The sequence below is a fragment of the Caloenas nicobarica genome, chromosome 1, assembly GCF_036013445.1.
Source record: "Caloenas nicobarica isolate bCalNic1 chromosome 1, bCalNic1.hap1, whole genome shotgun sequence".
Classification (NCBI taxonomy): Eukaryota; Metazoa; Chordata; class Aves; order Columbiformes; family Columbidae; genus Caloenas; species Caloenas nicobarica.
Window position 1 is genome coordinate 84,287,500 of NC_088245.1, and position 14,535 is coordinate 84,302,034.

The 14,535-nt window shown below is 51.0% G+C and overlaps 1 long non-coding RNA gene across 2 annotated transcripts; it reads left to right on the forward strand.

The window, feature by feature from the left end:
* The first annotated feature begins 7,983 nt into the window (after window positions 1–7,983).
* LOC135988032 (uncharacterized) lies at window positions 7,984–12,015 on the forward strand. 2 transcript variants are annotated; one of them, XR_010606105.1, is made up of 3 exons: window positions 7,984–8,120; window positions 9,279–9,391; window positions 11,856–12,015. It is a non-coding gene; the product is annotated as an uncharacterized LOC135988032 (long non-coding RNA). The 2 variants fall into 2 exon arrangements; XR_010606104.1 differs by lacking the exon at window positions 11,856–12,015 and adding an exon at window positions 9,641–9,818.
* Window positions 12,016–14,535: the final 2,520 nt, after the last annotated feature.

A 14,535-nucleotide genomic window follows, 5' to 3' on the forward strand; every position in this document is an offset into this window, starting at 1 on the left:
CGGCAAGGAGGAGAGGCGAAGGGCTTTGGGCGCTTGGTGGCGGGCCAGGGGGGGCTGAGGCGAGGGCGAGAGAGCGAGGCAGGGGCGCGGGGGGGCAGGAAAAGGGCGGGGTGGGGATCGAACCGGGTGCCCTGCGGACCAGCGTCCCGCGACCTGGCCGCTCCTCTACCGCGATCCCCACCGCCGGGGGGCGCCACAGCGCCCCCTACAAACCTCGACCCGCCCGCCCAAACACACACACACACACACACACCCACCCCCACTCAGCCCACCGCAGCCCCGAGCCTTCCTGCCCGCTGCTTCCCCTCCCTCCCTGTGCCCAACTCTGCCTCGCCTGCCCGAGCCCAAGACTTTATACGCATTTGCCACCATCCTCTTGATGCTGCTCGTATGCCCAATCATCCTGTACATACCAGGAATTCATTTGTCCAGGACATCTGCTTTCTAGCTGAGTTTTAGTTACAATTTGCCAATCTTCTCCACATAAGATCATTGCTTGCTTTTCTTGACAAACTTGCTGGATCTTTTCCCAATTTTGCAATACCTTGGCCAAGGGCGTCCCCTTTTCTATACCGAGTTTATTTCACATCACTCAGAAAAATCACTCAGGGAGACCCTCCCGTTGAGTCACGAGGTTCAGAAAGGACCCCCTTGCTTTCTAAACTCGAACCCCACTTATGTGCGGTTTCAGCTGATCAGGCCACGCGCTTTGTACTCATACATTAAGGATTCATAGTCCCATGTCTCTCAATCATTCCCCCCTGCTGGGGTCAGGTGCCAGATCAGTTGTAAGAACAACGTTCCTCCTTCAGTGGCTCCTCCTTTCAATTTCCTCCACTCCTTGTTTTTACTTTTGTTGTTTTGGAATTATTTTATGATACGGTCTCGTAGGTGGCTTCAAGCCTAGACAATATGATTTCGCACTTTTGTTCGTGACTTACGTATTTAGTATTGTTCTCCCTGTTCTTTTAGCAGCATCATTTTATCAGAGTACAGCGGTGGCCCTAAAGGCATTTTCTTTGCTAGAGCCGTCTCGATAGCGCATGGAACACGTCCTCGGACACAGAATGCCCCCGACCACCAAATCTGGCTGAAGCTTAGTTTCCTTCCAGGATTTGACCAGGACCCAATTTCTGGGCTGAAACTTGGGAGCTGCAGACTCTAATGGCAGAGATTGTGCTAGAAGCCCTTGGTGCTTGAGAGAAGCTAGAAAAGAAGACAAGCCGAGCAGATATATTTTTTGAGAAACATATCCTTAGTTTCGAACTGTGGGGGTCCAGTATTTCTGCCCAGGTATGGTAGCCCAAAGAGCATTTCATAAGGCGAAACTCCTATATCCTTGTGAGAAGCAGTTCTGGTTCTCCCTAGGGCTAGAGGTAGACATCTAGTCCAGGGTAATCTAGTTTCTAATACTAATTTTGACAATTGCTTCTTTGAGATCTGGTCGAGGTGTTTCTACAAGAGCTTGGACCCATTCAGGGTCTACTAATTTTTCCTTTTAATATGAATCCTAAATATTTTATTTCTTTCTGACACAGCTGAAGCTTAGAAAAAGATTCACGCTGATCTTTTTTTTTGCTAAATGTAAGGAACATTTAATGAAGGAATGTTGTTTTTACAAAACTAAGGAGCTGGTGCCTGACCCCAGCTGGGGGGAAGGACCGAGACACATCTGGCTATGAATCCTTATTGTAAAACAAAGCCTCTTCAAACTCATCCCGCAATGCATGCTGATACCTGTATTTAATCTAGGGGGAAGGGTAGCCAAAGAGCCAGGAACCCATATTTTAATTAGATCGATAAGGGGAAGGGCACCGTTCGAATGAGATGAATGAAATACGTAAACTGAGGCAGGCGTCGGGTAGTCGGTAAACCCTGCAGTACCCAACCAATGGGGAACAGGGGAGCGAAACTGCGGCCGGGATTTGGGGGGATATAGGCAGGGGCTTTTTGCCTTATTATGTGTGCCTACCTTCAGGTAGAACACCCGACCTTGCAAAATCGTTATTAAAATATACTTTGCTGAGAGACCCTGCCTGGGCCCATTATACTTGCAAGGTAAGTGTTTCCTACACTGGGGCGATACATAGATAAACAGAGTATCCTTCAATCAATCTTTGTTTGAGTCAGCTGTCCCAGCTGTGTCCCCTCTGCCAGCTCCCTGGCCCCCCAGCCCACTTGCTGACAGGACGGTGTGAGAGGCAGAACTGGCCTCCACTCTTTGCAAACGTTGCTCAACAATAATGAAAACATCTCTGATCTGTTTTTAGCATAAATCCAAAACATAGTCCCATACTAGCTACCATAAAGAGAATTAACTCCACCCCAGCCAAACCCAACACAAACTTCTTGGTAATGTCTTTCAAATTTTCTCCTTGTCACCCCTCCCCCCAAGGCAATAACTGTGTTTCCACACCTAGAGCCCGTAAAAGATCTCTCCCTAATAAATATGCTGGGGACTCTTCCACTAATACCAACCTTCCCCATACACTTTTAATTCCTATAGTCACAAACAGGAGTTTATTCAGAATTCTCTCTCCTTCCCTCTGCTACCCACTTAATTACAACTCTACCTTCGGTCGGTCTTAGATCTCTTTAGGATAAAATTTAAAAGGGATAGGGTAGTTTCCGTATCTACTAAAAATTCGGTGTCATGGCCTCCTGCTTTACCAGTTATGTGCCCTTTTGCCATTTAAACAAGTTTCCCCACATGAAAAAAAAAAAACCCACAAACAAAACCCACAAAACACACAAACAAAAAAAACCCCCAAACCACAACCCACAAACATTTTCAGCCCCTCTGATTTTCCAAGGTCTATTGAGTTTTCCTCCTTCAGTCATTGCGAATGGTTGCCACCTTAGGGGTAAATATTCCAGATTTCCACAAAAATAGCATTCTGTTTTCTCTCAATCTTTCCCTTTTATCACCTGTCTTCACTCTAAATCCTCCAGATTTTCTTTTCTTTTCTTTTTTTTTTTTTTAATTTTCCCCTCCAATCTTTGTCTCTCACGTGCAAATTTCTAGCTAAAGCTGCTGCTACAAACCAATCTCCTGTTCCATCTTTCTTTCATTAGTTCAACTTTTTGCTTCTCTTCCGGACCATCATAAACAAACACAGCCACACTCAGGATTTTTGCAAATTCCTCTTCCCAGCCTGGCACATGCTCACTGAAATACTTCCATAGACCCACAACCACACTTGCTACCAGTTCATTACAAAGCCTTCCAAAATCTTCCCCAGTCGACGCTGGGGTGCTGCTCTGGCTTCTGTCTACATTCCCGCGCTTCCGTTCAATTTACTCTGATCTCCTCAAAAGCTCTAATCACTTTTATCAGATTTTTTTTTAACCACTGTTTGGCAATTTTCTCCATTTGTTTGATTATTATCATCTCAATTAGAATCACCTTGAGGCCAGGCAGTCCAATCTCCCCCTGTCTGTAGGGCTAATTCCACATTCTGCTTAGTTATCTTTCTGGACCGGCCAACTCTCTCAATAAGAGGATAACATCGGCTCAGGATGGATTGTATCCCGAAAAAAAATATTAGAAAATAAAGATCCACATCAGTCCCCATCTTCCCTTAACGTACGGGTTTGATTTCCTCACAGAACCAAATCCCCAGGGTCCCAGAGCTGGTGGCTACATACATGTAACACTGGAGGGGAGAAGAGCATTTCATACCCCTATCCACAGAATCACAGAATGTTAGGGATTGGAAGGGACCTCAAAAGGTCATCTAGTCCAATCCCCCAATTCTTCCCCTACACAAACACACACACACGCTCCCCTGCCGGCTGCACTGGAAAACAACTTGGGCAATCCCAGGGTAAAGCCCAACAAAGGCAGTAAGGACAGCAAAGACAGTTGGGAAGGGAATCAAGAAGCGACACACAGGGAGGAGCGTAGGATGCTGCAGAGACCAGCTCCACAGGCGCCTTAGTTAACTTACACACAACTGCAGCTAAAATTCTTTCTCAAGGATTTCATACTCGTTTCCAACCATCCTCTTTATGGTGGTTTTTCCTTTATCCTCCCTAGGCCTGGCATTTTTCCTTTCTATTTCCCATTCTGAGTCCTGAGGCTTCTCCTTCCGCCTCGTCCCTCCTCTCAGAACGCCCCCGGCCACCAAGGTAGCACTTAACAGTCTGTTTTCTTACCTTGGTCCGTGCACAGAGCTGCCCGGTCGCTCGTATCGTGCCCCCCACTTTTTCCTTTATCCTCTCCCCTGTGGTTTGCAGGGATCCGCCTTCTTCCATACAGCCTCGGGCTTTCTGTCCGGCCCTGCTGGAGTCCCCACCGACCATTCAGAAGACCATTGAAATCAACGGGGCCCCCGCGCCTTCCCGTCCTTTGGCGATAGGGACCCCCGAGATGACGACGTCGAATCTCGGACGAGCCCCCAGACTTGTAGGAAACGACCATGTTGCCAATAGAATAGGCTCAGGCAGGATCTCTCAGCAAAGCATATTTTACTAACGCTTTTGCAAAACGGAGTGTTCTACCTAAAAGTTAGCAATAGGGCAAAAAGCCCTGCTTACATCCCCCCCCAAATGCCGGCCGCAAATGCCCTGCCCTGTTCCCCACGAGCTGGGTACTGCAGGGTTTACGCACTGCCCGACGCCTGCCTCAGTTTCCACGATTCATTCATGTAATCCTAACAAGCCCCTTCCCCTGATCGATCTCTTTAAAAGATGGGCTCCTGGCTAGCCTTCCCTCTAGATTTACTTGTTTTTTAAATGCAGGAACCAGTTTGCATGGCAGGATTAGCTGGAAGAGATTTGGTTTCTGTGAAGGATTCCTAGTGTGCTGTCTCTCGGTCCTTCCCCCCGCTGGGCTCAGGTGCCAGATGAGCTGCAAAAACAACATTCCTCCTGGAAGGGCTCCTTGCAGGGCTCCGGCAAAGGCGAGAGAGCGAGGCAGGGGCGCGGGGGGGCAGGAAAAGGGCGGGGTGGGGATCGAACCGGGTGCCCTGCGGACCAGCGTCCCGCGACCTGGCCGCTCCTCTACCGCGATCCCCACCGCCGGGGGGCGCCACAGCGCCCCCTACAAACCTCGACCCGCCCGCTCAGGCCCGAGCAGGCAGCTGGCAGCAGCGGGAGGTCTTGGGCTCGGGCAGGCGAGGCAGAGTTGGGCGCAGGGAGGGACGGAGGGAGGGGGAGCAGCGGGCAGGGGAGCGGGGAGGAAGGCTCGGGGCCGGGGGGGGGCGGGTGGGGGAGTGTGTGTTTGGGCGGGGGGGCAGGTGGGGTTGTAGCGGGGCTGCAGGTGGTGTGCAGAGGGGGAGGAAGGGGGGACAGGGCCGGGGGGCTCGAGGCTGTTGTTTGTGTGCGGGAGGAGCATTTGGGGCTGTGAGGCGGGCGGTGTCGGCGTGGCGCGCTGGTGGGAGGCAGCGAGGCGGTGGGTGCCCCCCGGGCTGGGCGGGCGGGTCGAGGTTTGCAGGGGGCGCTGTGGCCCCTCCCGAGCTCTCCCACAGCCCCAGCCTCAGCACAGCAGCCCCGGGCCGGGCGGGCGGGCGCGCAGGGCGCTGTGAGGCCTATAGGGGGCGCCGTGCGTTCCCCGGCCGTGGGATCTCGCTGGAGGAGCGGCCAGGTCGCCGGAGAGCGGTCCGGAAGGTACCTGGTTCGATCCCCGCTTTTCCCACCGCCCTCAGCGCCCCCCACCCAAAGGTATCACTAGGAAAGGCTGACCTGCACCGCAAAGGCAGCAGCAAGGGTCGCCAGGCCTGTGGGCGCAGGTGGAATCCCACAGCATCTTCACTCCTCAAGTTCTCGCCAGAGGTGGCGGCTGGAAGAAGGTCCCGCTTCCCAATTTCCGGCGTTACCTCGGCCCCGCGTGAGCCCCGAAGCCGCAGCCACCACCGGAGTTGATGCAAATCCTGCATTTTTCACGCGGTAAAGCAGCAGCTCCTCCCGTTCCGCGGTGCCGGTTGCCGAGCGGCATCCGCCGGGCTCCGACCCCGCAGCGACGCGGCGGCCGCGGCCTCTCAGTGGCTGCTCCCGGCAAAGCGGCGGCGGCGGGACGCCCGAGCGGAGTTCGTGGCTGCGCGGTCTGAGAGCGGAGCTGGGGCGCCGCGGCTGCCTCGGGCCGCACGAAGTCCCTGCTCCCGGCAGCCACGCAGTCCCGGGCGGCCAAGACCCGCCCAACGCGGCGCTGCCGCAGCGCGGGCTGGAGGTGCGAGCGGCGCCGGGTCGGGTCGGGGTTCCCGGGCCGCAGCGGCAGCGGGCCGGCGCGGCGGGGCCTGTGCGGGCGGCCGTGGTGTCCCCTCGGGCCTGTGGGCACGGGTGGCCTTTTCGGGCCCCGGCCTCGGCTGGCTTCTCGCCACCCCGCCGCTGGCTGCGACTTGCAGTGACTTGCACCTGTCTGTAGAAGAAGCACATACATCACACTAATTGTTCTACTGACCTTGTGTGCTTGGTGAGTAGAACCTCTGTGTTAGATAACACAGGCCTGTGAGAAACTCCAGGCACCGTATCCCTATGTCTGAGATTCCTGCTTTGTTGTGGGAAAGAGCGGGAGGCTGCGCCGGCCTGAAGCCTTGAAATGCAGGCGAGCTCAGCAGGCCCAGCGATCTTCCAGCAGGGCTGAACTCACCAGCGCCTGCGTCCCCGCTTTTGTCACCTCTGCCTGGCAGCTCAGGTGCGACTTCGGAGACCCCCCAGTGGAGAGGTAACTGAAACAAAACTTGCTCTTTGCAATGCATTCGTGGCCTCTGGCTCTTCTTGCGACGTGCCTGCGTATGTGTACACGGGGACACTGGCCCGGTGCCGGCGGGCAGGGGAGCTGGTGGCCGTTTCGGTATCTAGCCGCATCCCCAGAGTATCACTGTGTACTTCGTTGTAGTGGTTTACGGTGTTTGTGTGCGCTCATGGAGGTGTGCAACGTGTTTACATGGACATAGGCGAAGCACATAGTGTGCCCTTTGGGGAACTTTTTCCATCTTCCCGAAATTCTGACCGACCAGGATCATCTCCTTCCACATCTTTAACAATGGAGCTTGACCCGTCAGCTGGTCTTGTGTTGGGCGTTTGCCAGTTTCATGCAACACGTAATGAAAGGCGTTTGCTGCTGAGGGGGGTCTGAGCTCCAGGTAGAGCCTTGTGTACAACCTCGGCCTGGGCACCACGGTGCGGTGAGGGATGGACACGTGGACTGAATGGCTTCATCTGCCAGGTACCTTGTTCAGATGCAGATTTACTTGTTCATTGCTCAAACATCAATATTAGAGTTAGTGTTCAGCTGAGTTTTCTCCTGTGTCCATTGTAAAGAGATCTACAGGGAAATGCAAAACAACATTATGTTCCTCTATTATGCAAGTGTAACTCGTGCCTGCCTGTACTGATGGGCAGGTGTGTCATTTTCAGCATCTTCTTACAGAGGCTTCCCTGAACTTGGGTTCTATCTTCTCGTCTCAAGCAGAGAGTGCTCCGAAAGCTCCTGTTACAGCCTGTCCTTCGTGCGCCTTTGGGTTCCTGTCCGTGTCTGTGGAAAGCAGGCTGTTGGGCGGAGCTGAAGGCTCATTGTGAAATGTTTGTGTGTGAGAAATCCGTTTGGTTGTTCTTTCAAAATAAACAAATCCTATCATTTACCTATACTATATGTAGGAAGAGTAACCTGATATTAATTCTGTTCAGTGTGTGAAGAAATACAAAGTGTTCCTCTGCTAGAGCTATGAGATCAAGAAGAATGCTTTTACTATGGATGCTGTCAGCAAGCAAGCAAAGGCAGCTCCAGTATGTTATAAATGATCACAAGGTAAACTTGGTACTTTCCGAGAGAAAGGGAAATACATCCACGGGAATGAAAACCAGATTTTTTCAACTTTTTTTTTTGTAGTGCATGTCCTTTTAGAGTGGCACATCCTCAGTTTGTCCAACAGGGCAAAATCTATTTAATACGACTCTGTGCTTGGATGTTTTTGTTAAATGCTTTGTTGCAGTTGAGTAATTAAGGTTGTTTTTCTCCCCTCATCTCCAGGTTATCTCTGGACTGAAGCTTACACCATTATTTGCTTCAAACCAGATTCTACCAAGTGAATGTCTCAGTTGCCTGGTAGAACTCCTTGGGGACACCAATATAACCCCATCTCTCGCCTTGTCTGTGGCTACTTTGCTACCACAGCTGGGTAAGGTTTGCATCTGAACTTTTTATCTTTGGTCAGGGAAAGGGAAGACAAGACAGGTGCAGATTCTGTGGCATGGGTGATGAACCTCTTGGGAAAAGCAGCAGGTGAGACAGACAGAGTGTTTGGAGCGGAGTGCTCGGCCGAGCCAACTGGCAGTACGTACAAGGCCAGATAAGATGTTGAGTCACCGTGAGAGGCAGATTTGAAGTCGCCTCTGTGAAATGGCAACGATCGTGCTTGTCACGAGTGTTTGCTGGGCAGCAGTTTGGGCTTTGCAGTGGCCTGGGCCTGTGTGCATCAAGCTTCCCAATTCGGAAATAGTTTGTAGTGCCTCTAACTTGTTTCCTGAGATGCATTTTGTACCCATTTCACGGAATTGGGACTTCATTGTTTAGGGAGCTCTGTGCTCACAAGAACCTACATATGTAGGTTACCCGTACAGGGGAAAAATTGATCGCTTCACTGTCTAGTTTCTCATAATGTGTGAGTGCTTATTCAAGATTTGAGTCCTTTTTGATGACCTCCTGTTTATCTGCTCTGGTTCCTGGAGACTTTAGCCTCTTTGAGCTTCTTTCAGGTTTTTGAAACAGTTACTTTTTAAATTATAGTGGTTGCTGGGGTCCGTAACTACCTTCTCCAACCTGCTGGGTCGGGAAAGTTTTAAGAATTAGTCCCTCTCCAACTGATCTGGCGCTTTACCTGTCATCCTTGTTTGCTACGTCTTTTTCAGGGCTCCCTAAGCAGAACCGGCTTTTTTTGTTTAACTCTTCCTACATAACCCTATCAAGGTGTCAGTTTTAGTCTACTTGCCCACTCTAGTGTGAAGCAAGAAAGGGAGAGAATTGATTTTAAGCTTTTAAAGCCTTTCAAGTGCAGGTTTTGTGGTCTCAAACAGAACTACAACTTTGTAGGTAGGAGGTAGGCCATTCCTTCGGTGTTCAAGCCTCTGGAGGAAAAGCATTAGTGTTTCAGTTAACCCCAAGTTGGGAAGTAAGGTAGAGATGCAAGTGCATAGGAGCTGTGATTTATTTGTAGCTGTTTGTGAAACAGACGTGAAAAACTGGTCAAAGACTTTGGCTTCTGCTTAGATTGGGAGCTAATACAACAGCTGCCTTTGCTGTTTGACAGGGATTTTTGTTACCAATTCTGAAATTCCAGCTTTAGACAGTGAGACTAGAGAAGCTCTTCAGGATACCTACAATCTGACCAGCGTGCTGGCAGGAGTGGTTCATCGAAGCTCTACTAATGTCAGTGGCCCAGTCGTATCACAGGTAACAGGAACTAATGCTTAACTATGTTTGTCTACTCTTAGGTAGTGTCTATTATGCTGCATGCATGTTAGAACCCTTTAGAAGCTCCATCTGAAATAGTGTGTTGGTCTTAGCTGTGTATGTTGTTTGCTAGACGCGGCTAGTAGGACAGCATTTTAATGCTGCATAGAGTTCTTTGTACTCTTTCTTTAATCGTGCTTGAGCTTCTCACCTGCTCTAATTGAAACGAATGTATTTTAATATGCACAGGTTTCCTCATATGGGGCTCTGAGCTTTCAGCAAGTACTTGCTGGCTGCCTGTGGTCGCATCTCTTTTCTGAGAGGGAGGGAAGACAGAAAATGAATTTGCCAGCAGTTCTGTTGCCCTTGATCTGTGGAAAACGAGTCAGGCATCCGGTAAAGGACACTTTTGTCACAGTTTGTGTATTTGTCCAGGCACCTGGAGTAGGAGAAGACTAAGGGCTCCAGGTGACTTGCCAGTCAGTGGGAGAGATTTTGTAGTCACCAAGTAGATCCAATTATAAGACCTTTAATTTCTTATGTCACATGTTTATATGATGAGATTTGGTTTCAGCTGCTATCCTGTGCTGTGATTTTTGTCATAATTGTGCATATTAACTTTATATTAACTCAATTACGTTGAGTGCTGAAAGTATGCTGTATGAAAGACTTATCTAGCATTAGACCTGTTGGCAGTCTTTACAGCAAACTTGTTTTCCTCTAAGCCAGGGGTGTCAAACTCATTTTCAGTGAGGGACACTTCAGCCTTGCGGTTGCCTTCAAAGGGCCAAACGTAATTTTAGGACTCTAGAAATGTGACTACTCCTACATGTACACAGTCCTAAAATTACATTTGCTATGAATGAGTTTGGCATTTTTACTCCAAAGTAAACAGAGATTTTTCTTTGAAAACCATGTTGTTACAGCCTGTCGAATGCAGTGGTTGTGGGACTATCAGTGACTGGATATTAATTGCCTCTTAGCCCACCCCCATGCCCCCGGGAGCTGTCAAAGAGAAGCAGCAGGGGAAGATTCATGCTTGTCATCAGGAACAGACTTATGTTAGATTAAAATGAGTTTTGTGCAAGGCTCCTTGTAAGAGATCTAGTGACTCTTAAAAGCACCTGCGATAAAGGACCTTTGATAGTGCTGGTGCCTGATAGACTTTTTTTTACAGATGTGCTCAGTTAAAAACCGCCCACACTATGGGGATTGCAATCTGAATTTTGCCTGGCTTGGCAGAATGGTGCCTAGTTAAAAAACAAAACAACTCCCCCCTCCCACCACAGAAACAAAATGGAGTCCCCCAAGCACCCCACCCTCAAGCCCCAAATTCTTGTAACTAATTTCTGGATGCTTTAATAAAAAGTCTTTGTTTGACTTTCTGGACTTTTTGATTCAATCCACAGAACACGAGGTAATGATACCGTGGTTAGGACTCCTGGCGAATCTCTTGTCATCACAACTTACCCGTTCAAACTAAGATAAAATCTTTGGGAAGAGTTTTGGTTTTGTGGCACGAGTCTGGCTTGAGGGCAAGAGAGTCACTGGACTCAGGGGAATCACCTTCGTATTTCTTATGCTCGTTTCCGTGGGACCAATAACCCCGACCTGCGTGTTCTCCAGAGTTGGGGGTTGTTTCTCCTGTACTGGAGAAAATAACCAGTAGAACAGGCGGTTGGGTGTTCTCTTTCCTTCTCTACGTTTCTGTGTTGTTGCACTAGCTTGTGTCAGGCATTCCGTTTCTGCAGCTGTTCTCTGCAAACGAAGGATGACTTTAACATTTGAGCGTTCTTCCTTCGATAATCTGGATGTTGTTAACACAGGAGGACTGTAGTTGGATTTTTGGTAAGCTGCCTGAGCTTTGGCCGACAAAGAGCTCAGTCTATGAAAAGATAAATCGATAAAGTGCCACTGATCTTGATGCCAGGCCAGGACCCTTGAATACTCATAGACATCCATGCCTGAGCTGCTCAGTTCCTCTCTCCTCATGAATCAGTGCAAAGGTAACTTAAGATTCAATTCAGAAATGCCAAGTAATCTACACGGCACTGAATGTGACACTGTTTACCTCGGAAGAAAGGAGGGGGAAGGGGAAGGAGGAGCTATTGTCAGACCTGAGCACTGAGTAGAGAAGGGTTGGGGGTCAATTTCCCGTGGTTCTTTTCTATTGGAGACATAAGCAAAATGACTTTCTCATCTTTCTTTAAAATAATGATGGCACTTCTTGGCTTATTCTTTTTTTCCATTTTTCCTTATACAAGTTCAACACAGACTTTAGGCACTGACATCCACACCAGTGTGGTGCAGTAGAAGGCTAAAATAGATTTCCTAGAGAACCCTGCGCTCTGTCACCAGGGGGAAGTCGGTAATGCCGTCCCTCTTCAACACACCTGAGCCCAGATTTTGAACTGCTCTTCTGTGTTTGCAGTTGCAGACAAACGTTTCTTTCCTTTCATTGCAGACTTCTGAAGGTGTTCCAAAGAGGATCTTCAGAAAATTGCAGGATTCAATATACACTTACGAAAAGCCAAATCAAGGACCGATAACAAACCTCCGCTACCCAGTAATGAAACCGAAGGCCTCACAAAGAGGCCAAAGGTTCAAGTCGAGAAAGGACGACATCTAGGAAGGTGAGAAATATAGCCCTGCCTTAGTGGGTTTGGGTTTTTTTTTAAAACGACTGCATTGACAGGTGTGAGGTGAACAGTTGCTAGGTGTCCTCGGAGACCAGCTTGCATGGGCAGCAGTTCGATGTCCTTGTCTCTCACGTTCACTGGAAAACGGTTATCCCCAGCTCGCAGTTACACACCCTTATCCACTACAAATTTGCAAGTTAAAATTGGGAGAGACACTGAAGGCAAAGCAGGACATTGCTCACAGCTCACTCCTTCATGGGTGTTGGTGCTTCCAGGCTAGGGAAGGCTGAGGGCCTGGGTGAAGGACCGATTAAGCAATCTGGACATCCATAAATCCAAGGGTCATGATGGGATGCACCCGCGGGTGCTGAGGGAGTAGGCTGAAGTCATTGCTAGGCCAGTCTCCATCATCTTTGCTAAGTCGTGGGGAACGGGAGAGGTGCCTGAGGACTGGAGGAAAGCAAATGTCACTCCCGTCTTCAAAAAGGGCAAGAAGGAGGACCCGCGTAACTATAGACCGGTCAGCCTCACCTCCATCCTCGGGAAGGTGATGGAACAACTCATCCTTGGCGCCGTCTGAAGGCATATCAAGGATAAGTGGGTCATTAGGGACAGTCAACATGGCTTCACCAAGGGGAAGTCATGCTTAACCAACCTCATAGGCTTTTATGAGGACATAACCAGGTGGACAGATGATGGCAAAGCAGGGGATGTGGTCTCTCTTGATTTCAGTAAAGCATTTGGCACAGTCTCCGACAGCATCCTCGCAGCTAAACTGAGGAAGTGTGGTCTGGATGATGGAGTAGTGATGTGGAGTGGGAACTGGCTGAAGGAAAGAAGCCAGAGAGTTGTGGTCAATGGGACAGAGCCTAGCTGGAGGCCTGTATCTAGTGGAGTCCCTCAAGGGTCGGTACTGGGACCAGTACTATACAGTATATTCATCAATGGCTTGGATGAGGGAATAGAGTGACTGTCAGCAAGTTTGCTGATGACACCAAACTGGGAGGAGTGGCCAACGCGCCAGAAGGCTGTGCTGCCATCCAGCGAGACCTGGACAGGCTGGAGAGTTGGGCGGGGGAGAGTTTAATGAAATGTAACAAGGGCAAGTGTAGAGTCTTGCATGTGGGCAGGAACAAGCCCAGGTTCCAGTATAAGTTGGGGAAGGACCTGTTAGAGAGCACTGTAGGGAAAAGGGACCTGGGGGTCCTGGTGGACAGCAGGATGACCATGAGCCAGCACTGTGCCCTTGTGGCCAGGAAGGCCAATGGCATCCTGGGGTGTATGAGAAGGGGGGTGGTTAGTAGGTCGAGAGAGGTTCTCCTCCCCCTCTATTCTGCCATGGTGAGACCGCATCTGGAATATTGTGTCCGGTTCTGGGCCCCTCAGCTCGAGAAGGACAGGGAGCTGTTGGAGAGAGTCCAGCGCAGAGCCACGAAGATCATGAAGGGAGCAGAGCATCTGCCTTATGAGGAAAGGCTGAGGGAGCTGGGTCTCTTGAGCTTGGAGGAGACTGAGGGGTGACCTCATTAATGTTTATAAATATGTAAAGGGTGAGTGTCAGGAGGATGGAGCCAGGCTCTTCTCGGTGACAACCAGTGATAAGACAAGGGGCAATGGGTGCAAAGTGGAACACAGGAGGTTCCACTTAAATTTGAGAAGAAACTTCTTCACAATGAGGGGGACGCGGCACTGGAACAGGCTGCCCAGGGAGGTTGTGGAGTCTCCTTCTCTGGAGACATTCCAAACCCGCCTGGACGCCTTCCTGTGTAGCCTCATCTGGGTGTTCCTGCTCCGGCGAGGGGATTGGACTGGATGACCTTTCGAGGTCCCTTCCAATCGCTGCCATTCTGTGATTCCTAGTCTGATGTCTCTCAGTCGTTCCCCCCTGCGGGGCTCGGGTGCCAAATCAGTTGCCAAAGCAACATTCCTCCCTCACTAGCTCCTTGCAGGGCTCAGGCGAAGGCGAGAGAGCGAGGCAGGTGCGCGGGGCCGGCGGGTTTGTGGGTGGGAAAAGCGGGGATCGAACCAGGTACCTTCCGGACCGCTCTCCGGCGACCTGGCCGCTCCTCCAGCGAGATCCCACGGCCGGGGAACGCACGGCGCCCCCTATAGGCCTCACAGCGCCCTGCGCGCCCGCCCGCCCGGCCCGGGGCTGCTGTGCTGAGGCTGGGGCTGTGGGAGAGCTCGGGAGGGGCCACAGCGCCCCCTGCAAACCTCGACCCGCCCGCCCAGCCCGGGGGGCACCCACCGCCTCGCTGCCTCCCACCAGCGCGCCACGCCGACACCGCCCGCCTCACAGCCTCAAATGCTCCTCCCGCACACAAACAACAGCCTCTCGTCCCCGTTTTTCCCCACTTCCTCCCCCTCTGCACACCACCTGCAGCCCCGCTACAACCCCACCTGCACCCCCGCCCAAACACACACTCCCCCACCTGCCCCCCCCGGCCCCGAGCCTTCCTCCCCGCTCCCCTGCCCGCTGCTCCCCCTCCCTCCGTCCCTCCCTGC